The following is a 9334-nucleotide window of genomic DNA, read 5'->3' as shown; positions in this document are numbered from 1 at the left end:
AATGGCATTTTTTCCAATTTAAAACAAGATTACTCTTTTGACATCTTTGTAAAACACAAGATAAATTTTGTAAACAATTGTCAAAAGAGGGACCAAAAATAGAAAAATCGTCCATAAAGATCTCAATAGATTTCTCAATCATATCAGAAAAGATAGATAACATGCACCTTTGAAAAGTAGCTGGAGCATTGCATAGGCCGAAGGGCATCCTCCGGTAAGCAAAGACTCTGTAAGGGCATGTAAATGCTGTCTTCTCTTGATCTTCTGGAGCTACTGCTATTTGGTTATATCCTGAGTACCCATCCAAGAAGCAGTAGAAGGCATGGCCGACTAGTCTCTCCAACATCTGGTCCAAGAAAGAAATTGGGAAGTGGTCTTTCCGAGTGGCTGCATTTAGTCTTCTATAGTCAACACACATCCTCCACCCGGTGACTGTCCTTGTTGGAATCAACTCGTTGTTCTCATTTCTTACCATAGTAACTCCTCCTTTCTTTGGTACCGTTTGTACAGGACTTACCCATGCATTGTCGGATATAGGGTAGATCATCCCTGCATCCAATAGTTTAACTACCTCCTTCCTTACCACTTCTTTCATGGTTGGATTGAGTCTCCTTTGTGGCTGCCTTACAGGTTTAACATCATCTTCCATTAGAATTTTATGAGTACAAAAGGAAGGATTTATACCTTTTAAGTCGGAGAAGGACCATCCTATGGCAGCTTTATGTTTCTTCAGCACTTTGAGAAGTTTTTCTTCTTCTGCGGTTGACAGCTCAACATTGATGATGACTGGATATGTGTTGTTGTCACCAAGGAAGGCATATTTAAGATTTGGAGGTAACTCCTTAAGCTTCACCTTTGGTGCTCCAAGAGGGATGTCATCTTTCTTTCTTTCTAGTTCTTCCACCACTGGTTCTTTGTCAGCTATTTCAGCTTCTTCATTGATTTGTTCTAACTCGAGTGGGGAATTCTCCTCTTTCATAGTATCATAAATTACTTCTTGTAATATGTCAATCATAAAATAGTCTCCTCCGTCTGATGGATGTCTCATTAATTCGAAGACATCAATGGTGATTGTTTCTTCGTTCATTCTCAGCATCAGTTTTCCTTGCTCCACATCGATCATTGCTCTTGCGGTGGCTAAAAATGGCCTTCCAAGTAGTAGGGGAATCTCGACATCTTCTTCTATATTCAGAATTACAAAATTTGCAGGGAAGATAAATTTGTCAATTTTAACTAAAACATCCTTAATTACCCCATCTGGTCGTCTGATCGATCTGTCGGCTAACTGAAGAGAAACTGTAGTCGGCTTTAGCTCTTTGATTCCAAGATCTTTGCACATGGATAGCGGCATCAGGTTTATACTTTCTCCCAGATCACATAGTGTTTTTCCTACTTCAACATTTCCTATAGCTATAGGAATACTGAAGCTGCCCGATCTTTCAGCTTGGGAGGGAGCTTCTTCTGGATGATTGCACTGCATTCCTCAGTCAGGATCACTGTTTCGCATTCCTTCAACTTGCGCTTTTTTTATAGAAGGTCCTTCAAGAACTTCGCATAGTTCGGCATGCTTTCCAGGGCTTCTGCGAATGGAATATTGACTTGCAGCTTCTTGAAGATATCCAGAAATTTGGTGTATTGTTGTTTCTGGATTTCTTGTTTCAACCGTTGTGGGTATGGGACTCGTGATTAGGGAGATGGATCTGCCGGTATTGGTTTCCGTTCTTGAGCTTTCTTTTTGTCCCATTTGAACAGCTTCTTCCCTGGACTGCTCTTTTCAGCTTCTCCTGTATCTTCTTCTTTCTCCTTTTCAGCTTTAGGTTCTGCTTCTTTCTTCTTCTCCACTATTGGCTTTTCCACAGGTTGGATCACGATCCCGCTTCTGGTAACAATTAAATTACATTGTGCATTTGGGTTCGTGTCGGTGTTACTTGGGAAGGTGCCATGGGTTCTTTCAGTAAATTGACGTGACAGCTGACCAATTTGAGTCTCTAAGTTCCGGATCGAAGCTTCTTGGTTCCGGAATGATGCTCATGTTTCATCTGTGAAGGCATCTGCATTTTGTATGTAGTCTGATGTGGTTTTGGACAGGTGTGCAAAAGCCTTTTCTCATTCTGAAGTGGTGCCTTGAGGTGGAGGTTGTTGTTGCAATGACAACGGAGGGTTCAGTTGATGGTTAGACTTGTAACTAAACCCAGGGTGTTGGTTAGGATTTTTCCACCCTTGATTACCATATTGATTTCTTCCTGGATTGTTCTGGTTCTTTTGATCGTACCAGATTCCATTGACCTCTACTGGTGGCTTTTCAGTTGTTCTCATGTAGTCACAATCCTCAGTCGCATGAGCTTCTGCACAAATACCACATTTAATTTGAGAATTACTAACAGAAGAAAATTGAGAAAGATTAAATTGCTTAGTAAGGGCATCTAATTGTTCTTGTTGTTTCTTGTGCATTTGCAGCATTTGTTCATTTTGGGCTAAGATTGCATCATAGCCGTCGAGCTTCATAATTCTTGCTCTCCTTTGTGCAACTGGGGCATTGTCAAATTCTTGAGAAGCTAAGGATTCCAACCATTCTAGTGCTTCCTCTGGGGTTTTTTTTTTCAAGGAGCTTCCTGCAACAGCTTTTACCATTGTTCTTGTGCTGGACGTTATCCCTTGGAAAAAGATTCTTGCTTTCTCCCATGCTTCAATTCCATGTTGAGGACACTTCCTGAGTAATCCCTTAAATCGCTCCCAAGCCTCGTACAGAGATTCGCTTTCTTTTTGTTCAAAAGCGGTGATTTGCGATTTGAGTCTTGCCATCTTTGAAGCTGAGAAAAAACTGGCCAAGAATTTCCTTGCTAGGTCATCCCAACTGGTTATGCTTCCTTCAGGTTGAGACTGCAGTAAAGCTCTTGCATCATCCTTCAGTGAGCATGGAAATAGCCTGAGTAAGATAGCATCACGAGAAACTCCATTCACTTTTAATGTATCACAGTAAAGTAAGAAATCATCAAGATGACTACATGGGTTCTTTGCGCTTCCTCCAGCGAACTGTTCTTTTTGAATCAGTTGCAACAGTGTCGACTTTAACTCGAATTGTTAGCTTCTATGGTCGGTCTAACAATACTCCCCGTATGTGGAACTTAGGCTGTAGTCATATAATCCCCCAAGGTCCTTGGAGCGAGTTGATTGTTTTCTGCCTACGGTTCCTCCTTAGGTTCCGTTGAACTTGATGCTTCTTTTGCTTTTCTTTCTTTTGCGTCCTTCCTAAGTTTCCTTTATGTCTTTTCTATCTCAGGATCAAACAGCAAAATTCGCGGGTTAAGACTACCTCGCATAAACTTAAGATCGAAAAGATGAGCAGAAAAATAGAAAAAGACAAAAGAGAAAAACAGAAAAATAAACAAAGATTGCAGAAAAATAAATATGCAGAAAATTAAAACGTCTAATCTAAAAGTTAATTAGTTACTTCTAATGTTGAAGAATTCGATCCCCGGCAACGGCGACAAAAACTTGTTGCGACTCGGCAAGTGCACCGGTCGTAAAGTAATAAAATGTACTGAGTACGAGATCGTTCCCACGAGGATCGGATTTTCAAGCACTAGTTCGCTAATCGCGTTTTAGTTGGACAATCAAGAATTTAGCAGAAGAGAGTTGTAATTGAAGAACTTAAAATTCAAAGACAAGTAATGAGATGCAATTAAAGAAATTTCAGAATTAAAAAGACAATTGAAAAGATGATGATTGATTAAGGATGTAAAACAAGCGTAGTTAGGGTTTCGACTTCCCCCAATATCCTCGTTATGTTATGAATTAAACAACCAAGAATCTTTTCTTAATATAATGCCAATCAATTCTATCTAAGTTAATTAGGGCTCAATTCCTTGTTACCCTAAATCTATGTGATTTTGAAAGAACTCTAGTTCCCCGATTATTCCCCAAGAAAACATGCATTAAGATCAAGAATTTAAAGATTGCACAATTACCCTATGTCTATCCCTAGATCACAAGGATTATGATAAATTTACCAAGTCAGGGTTCATGAACCAACATCCCTATTGTCATACAATTCCCCAAAATCACTCTATAAGGAGTAAACTCATAGAAAACATTAAAGACAGATAAATTTATTCAATTATAAAAAGAAAAGAATTCAAGAACAATTTAATCCATAAACATAAACGATTCAATTGGGTTCCATTTACCCTAACTACATAAAAGACTAGCCTAGCATACTGAATTGAAAAACAATAGTAAATAAAAGAGAACCCCAAGCCTCCATTGGTGTGATGTTGACTTGGTTCCTCAGTGTTCCAACGCTCCACAATAGGATTCCTCCTTTAGTCTTAGTGTAATGCTCTGGACTTGTGAATTGGTCTGACCTTCAGCTCCCTATTTATAGCCATTGAAGTTGTATCCTTCATTGCATCTCTCACCGAATCTGTATCAGATTTGTAATTGATTCTACAATTGTTTCCCTTTTGCATTTAAGATCTTGTAGATTGGTGACAGATTTTTGACTTTGAATCTTGTTATAATCCTGCTTCAATCTTCCATGAATCTCTATCAAATCTGAGTGATTTGTTTCCACTTTATTTTTTTATAAAATCTGATGCACATCTTGATAAAGATATGAGATCTCTTTTGGATTCAGATTTGGCCGTGCTTGGACGTTTTAGCGTGCTATATGTGCGCTAAAACGTTCTCTTAATGCATTCATGTCTGCCTCTGGGCGTTTTGGCGTGTTATTGTGCGCCAAAACATCCTCTTCGAAAGGTATCTTGTTGCTTCTGGAGCGTTTTGGCGCTCTGTTTTGCCGCCAAAACGCTCTGGTCCAGGAAGTTATTGTGGTTTCTTCATATTGAGCGTTTAAATGTGCTTCTTGGACGCCAGAACGTCCTCCTTCAGTTGGTACACACTTGAAATCTTGCTTTCTTGAGGCTTCCACTCAACTTGGTACCTTCTTTTGGTTCCAAGAAGCCATAATGAACGTCAAAAATCCCTTGAAATGAGAATTATGACAACATGTTAGCAAGATATTCAATTATTGTGACTTTGCGGTATAAAACCCTAATTTCCATGCAATTCATGATATATTTTAAGTATAGCCCAAAACCATGGTAAACCAAGGGTTTATCATAAAGCCTTAACTGGTTAAAACTTCCTCCAAGATAAAGAAAGGTAAAGCCTTAACTGGTTAAAACTTCCTCCAAATGAAATCGCGATGAAGAAAATGAAAGGAAGGTAAAGCCTTAACTGGTTAAAACTTCTTCCAAGATAAAGGAAGGTAAAGTTTTAACTTGTTAAAACTTCCTGAAGTGAAAAATGGAAGGTAAAGCCTTAATTGGTTAAAACTTCCTCCAAATGAAATCGCGATGAAGAAAATGAAAGGAAGGTAAAGCTTTAACTGGTTAAAACTTCCTCCAAGATAAAGGAAAGTAAAGTCTTAACTGGTTAAAACTTCCTCCAAGATAAAGCGCGATGAAGAAAAACGAGAAGGTAAAGCCTTAACTGGTTAAAACTTCCTAAAGAGAAAAAAAGGAAGGTAAAGCCTTAACTGGTTAAAACTTCCTCCATTATAAAGCGCGATGAAGAAAAAGGGGAAGGTAAAGCCTTAACTGGTTAAAACTTCCTCAAGAGAAAAAAGGAAGGTAATGCCTTAACTGGTTAAAACTTCCTCCAACCCGCGATCAAGTTCCATGAAAAAGTGAAAGGAAGAAACTCAAAGTGATAAACAAAGATCTACATCAAAGAAGAGAAAAAGGATGAGGAGGGTAACAACCCTCAACGATCATAAACTTTCTGACATTGCCAAGTCAACAACTCATTTTTATTATGATGAAAATGTCACATGATGACAAGGTACGATGAATATACATTGCTTTAATTTGATACTCCTTTACGAACTTTAAAATTGTTTGTGAAGTTGAATACCTTGATATATATAGACCAGGATAGATCAATAATCATCCTGCGAAGTATGCATAGTATGCAGTCATAAAGATGCGCTATGAAAGAAAAAATAAACTCATACGTTTAAAACGCGACATAACAGATCGCAGCATAATGAATCATAGACAAGTTAGTCATTGTTTGAACAGAGAAACGAAACATTCATGGGACAACCCATGTACAAACCAAATTCTGCAAAAATCAAAACATAAATTTTATATTGTCTGGATGGATATATCCTGTGGATCCTCATTTACAACCGCGTCCCCACCTTCAACAGCTGGCCCTTGAGGGGATGGTTCTCGAATGGATGGCGCGATTGTCTCTGTATCCATCGCGCTCACTAGATCTACTGGTACTTCTTCATCATTCTAGTTCAAGGTTATCAGCTGGCCATCCTTGACGAAATAAAGATAATGGACATTATTCAACTTGACTGTGGGATTGAAAAGACGCACTTGCTTCAGAATATTTAAGTAGGTCCCTTCGGCCTCCTTCTCAAATAAATCTTGAAACTTCTTGACCTCATTATTTAACTGAGTCTTCTCTTTTTCCCACAAATCAGCACCGACTTCAAGATCTAAGACGCGTTTGGTCAAATTGGCTTTCTCTGTCTTTAATTCTTTATTATTTACTTTTAACTCCTTCATCTCCTGCACCAATTTAGCCATATCATCCTCGGCCTTTTTTAACTTCTCTTCAAATTTCGTGTGCTGAAGAAAAATCTCACCCTTCAGATCCACAATGCGCTCTTTCAGATACCCAACCGTTTCTGCCACATGCCAAATGTTACATCAAGAGGTCAAAATCAAAGCTTTATACACACAAAAAACATATGATAATAACTTATCAGGCACAGACATGATGAACTGGTTGGCAACACTAAGTTTCCCAGAGGTCAATAGCCATTTATCCAATGTGGGGACCTATCTCCCTTCCCTTTGCGTATATATCTGCATCAAATGCCCAACCTTCCCTATAATAGATTAATTCTGGACAAACCTCATCAGTCTCTGAGGATTTTCTCTTTTGTCCCCGTTGCAAGTTTCCTACCTCTTTCTTTTTGGGGGAGGAGACATGGGTAGCCGCAGAAGGACCAGGAGACTTAACACGCGTGACAGCACCCTCACTTGATTCAGCGCCAGCTGGAGTAGCAGTAATTGAGGGCATGTTAGGTTTTGAAGGGGAGGCATCTTCAGCAGCCCACCTTGCCGCTATTGCTTGTAGCCTAGATAAAGTGGCAGAGATTGAACTATCTGAAAATCAAAGAACGAAAAAGTGCATGTTAGACATTGTCAAAATAAATATGAACGATAAATAATTCCTTTAGATAAAATTGAAAATAAAAATTTACCCAAGAAGGGTCTGATGTCTTCATCAATATATTCATTTAAAATAGTAAGAGCGCTTCGGTAACCTGTATCAGAAGCCTCTCGCGCGATGTTGGTTAAGGTGGTCACAGTATGTTGCTGATAATCACTCAAGTCATCAAAACTATAGTTCAACTTTTGACCTTCTAACGGTTGCTGGGTCTAGTATAAAGGGAAAATAGGGGTATTATCTTTTCTGTTTAAGAAAAATGGTTGGGAATCTTTGGCGGGGAAAATCTTGAAGTAGTTTGTAGACCACTTGTGAACCTTCCTTTGATAGGAAGCATAAAACTTGAATTTATCTTTTCCTCTGAAAGAGACCCAGCTGGAATGCGGTCCCATAACACTGAATAGACATAAGAAAGATTCTGGAGACTGAAATAAATCATAGGCTTTACAGACCATCTCGTACACCCTTATGAAGCCTCAGGCATTTGGAGTCAATTGTGAGGGCGCTACATTGATATGTGCCAGCAACCTACAAACAAAGGCTGAAAAAGGCAGACATACTCCTAATGACAGAAAGAAGTAAGCATACATCATTATGAAATTCTTAGAAGATTCCTCAGCACGCGCTGAACAGACACGTTCATTTAAGGGGACAACATCTACCTCACACTTGTCATCTTAAGCTTTCTCAGGGGTAACATGAATGGCGACCTTTAATTGTGCCAATTCTTCTGCAGAGCTATATGTCGAGGTAGTATCCAAAATAATGTCTGATACCCAGCTCAGGGATTCTTCTTCCCGGAGATTACGCTTGACCGATCTGGTTGCTTCAAGATCAATCTGTAGTGTTTTCTTCTTTGCATCAAGATTAAGCTTTTGCTTTTTCTTCTGATCACCAGCACCACGCCTAGCCATAATTTCTTTTATTTTAGGCGAAATGAAATCTGAGTCAGAAAAGGAGGAATTAGTAGAGGCAGATAAGTCAGAAGAAGAAGAGACAGCAAATGCAGACTTAGAATTGTCAAAATTCGTTTTCTTATATGGGTATCCCGCCGGGTAAATAACATTTAAAAGTAAGGGGCTTGGACTCCTTTGGCTAGGTTGATCTCACGCGATGGAAAAAGAGGTATCGCGCGATGAAATTGAGGGAGAATAGTTGGACTTTAGGGTATTAACAGACTTATAACTACAACCGGAATTTGAAGTACAATCGCTTGAGATGAAGATATGACTGGACATTTTCAAGGGAACTTTTGGGAAAAGGGACAAACTTTGTTGCGACAAAGTTATGGTTATCCCGCAGTTAGGTTCTTGAGAAGAGGAACCTATTTCAAACCGTCGAACAGAAGGCACACAGTTATCATTCAAAGGTACTTTCTTCCAGGGGGCAACACACTTGCCAGTAAGCCACGATTCTCCGGTTCCTAAAGACCTCGACCAAGGTAAGAACCTGGGAGGTGGACCGGAGGAACCAGACCGCTCGGCTATTCTGATAAAATTCACAAATTTGCGATTATCAGACATACCCTAAGCTCAAATGCAAGAAGAAATTAAACAGACAAAGCAGAACACGAAGGATAATAAGTAAAGAAGGAACATACCTGTGATATATACTTCGGATGAACAAAAAGCGAGCAGGACGTGTCAACATCGGAAGAGAAATGGCAGCAATCAAAGGCAGAAGAAGAAAGGTTTATCTCAGCAACGGTGGCTCAGTACAAATATGAAAACTTTACCAAACGAAAAGCCAAAAGGATAAAACGTGTTAAGTAAAACGGATAGCAAGGGGGACACATGGGAGGAAGGTAAAGCGTTTAAACTTTAAAACAGCCCACGACTGTCATTAAGCACCCACGTAATTACGGTGGCATTAAATGCGTCTGACAGTTAAACATCTAATCAATTGTTTTTAAGCAGCTAAGAAATGTTGATTATCTGACATGATTATTGCGACATCAAATGAACGTGCAACAAAAACTTATCGCGCTTGAAAGATACATATTTAACTCGAGCTTTGCCATACACCAAAACTGCGAGCTAGGGGGCAACTGATCTTGATGAAATATGATAGGCCCAAATAC

General features: G+C 39.2%; 1 non-coding gene across 1 annotated transcript; it reads left to right on the top strand.

Moving 5' to 3' along the window:
* The first annotated feature begins 2689 nt into the window (after positions 1 to 2689).
* Positions 2690 to 2796, top strand: LOC133297177 (small nucleolar RNA R71). The gene has a single exon (XR_009749607.1). It is a non-coding gene; the product is annotated as a small nucleolar RNA R71 (small nucleolar RNA).
* Positions 2797 to 9334: the final 6538 nt, after the last annotated feature.

This window comes from Gastrolobium bilobum, unplaced genomic scaffold, assembly GCF_033153095.1.
Source record: "Gastrolobium bilobum isolate Gb01-03AN ecotype WA unplaced genomic scaffold, APGP_CSIRO_Gbil_v1 utg471495, whole genome shotgun sequence".
Lineage (NCBI taxonomy): Eukaryota > Viridiplantae > Streptophyta > Magnoliopsida > Fabales > Fabaceae > Gastrolobium > Gastrolobium bilobum.
The sequence above is the reverse complement of the archived record's forward strand: the minus strand, read 5'-3'. Positions and strand labels throughout refer to the sequence as shown.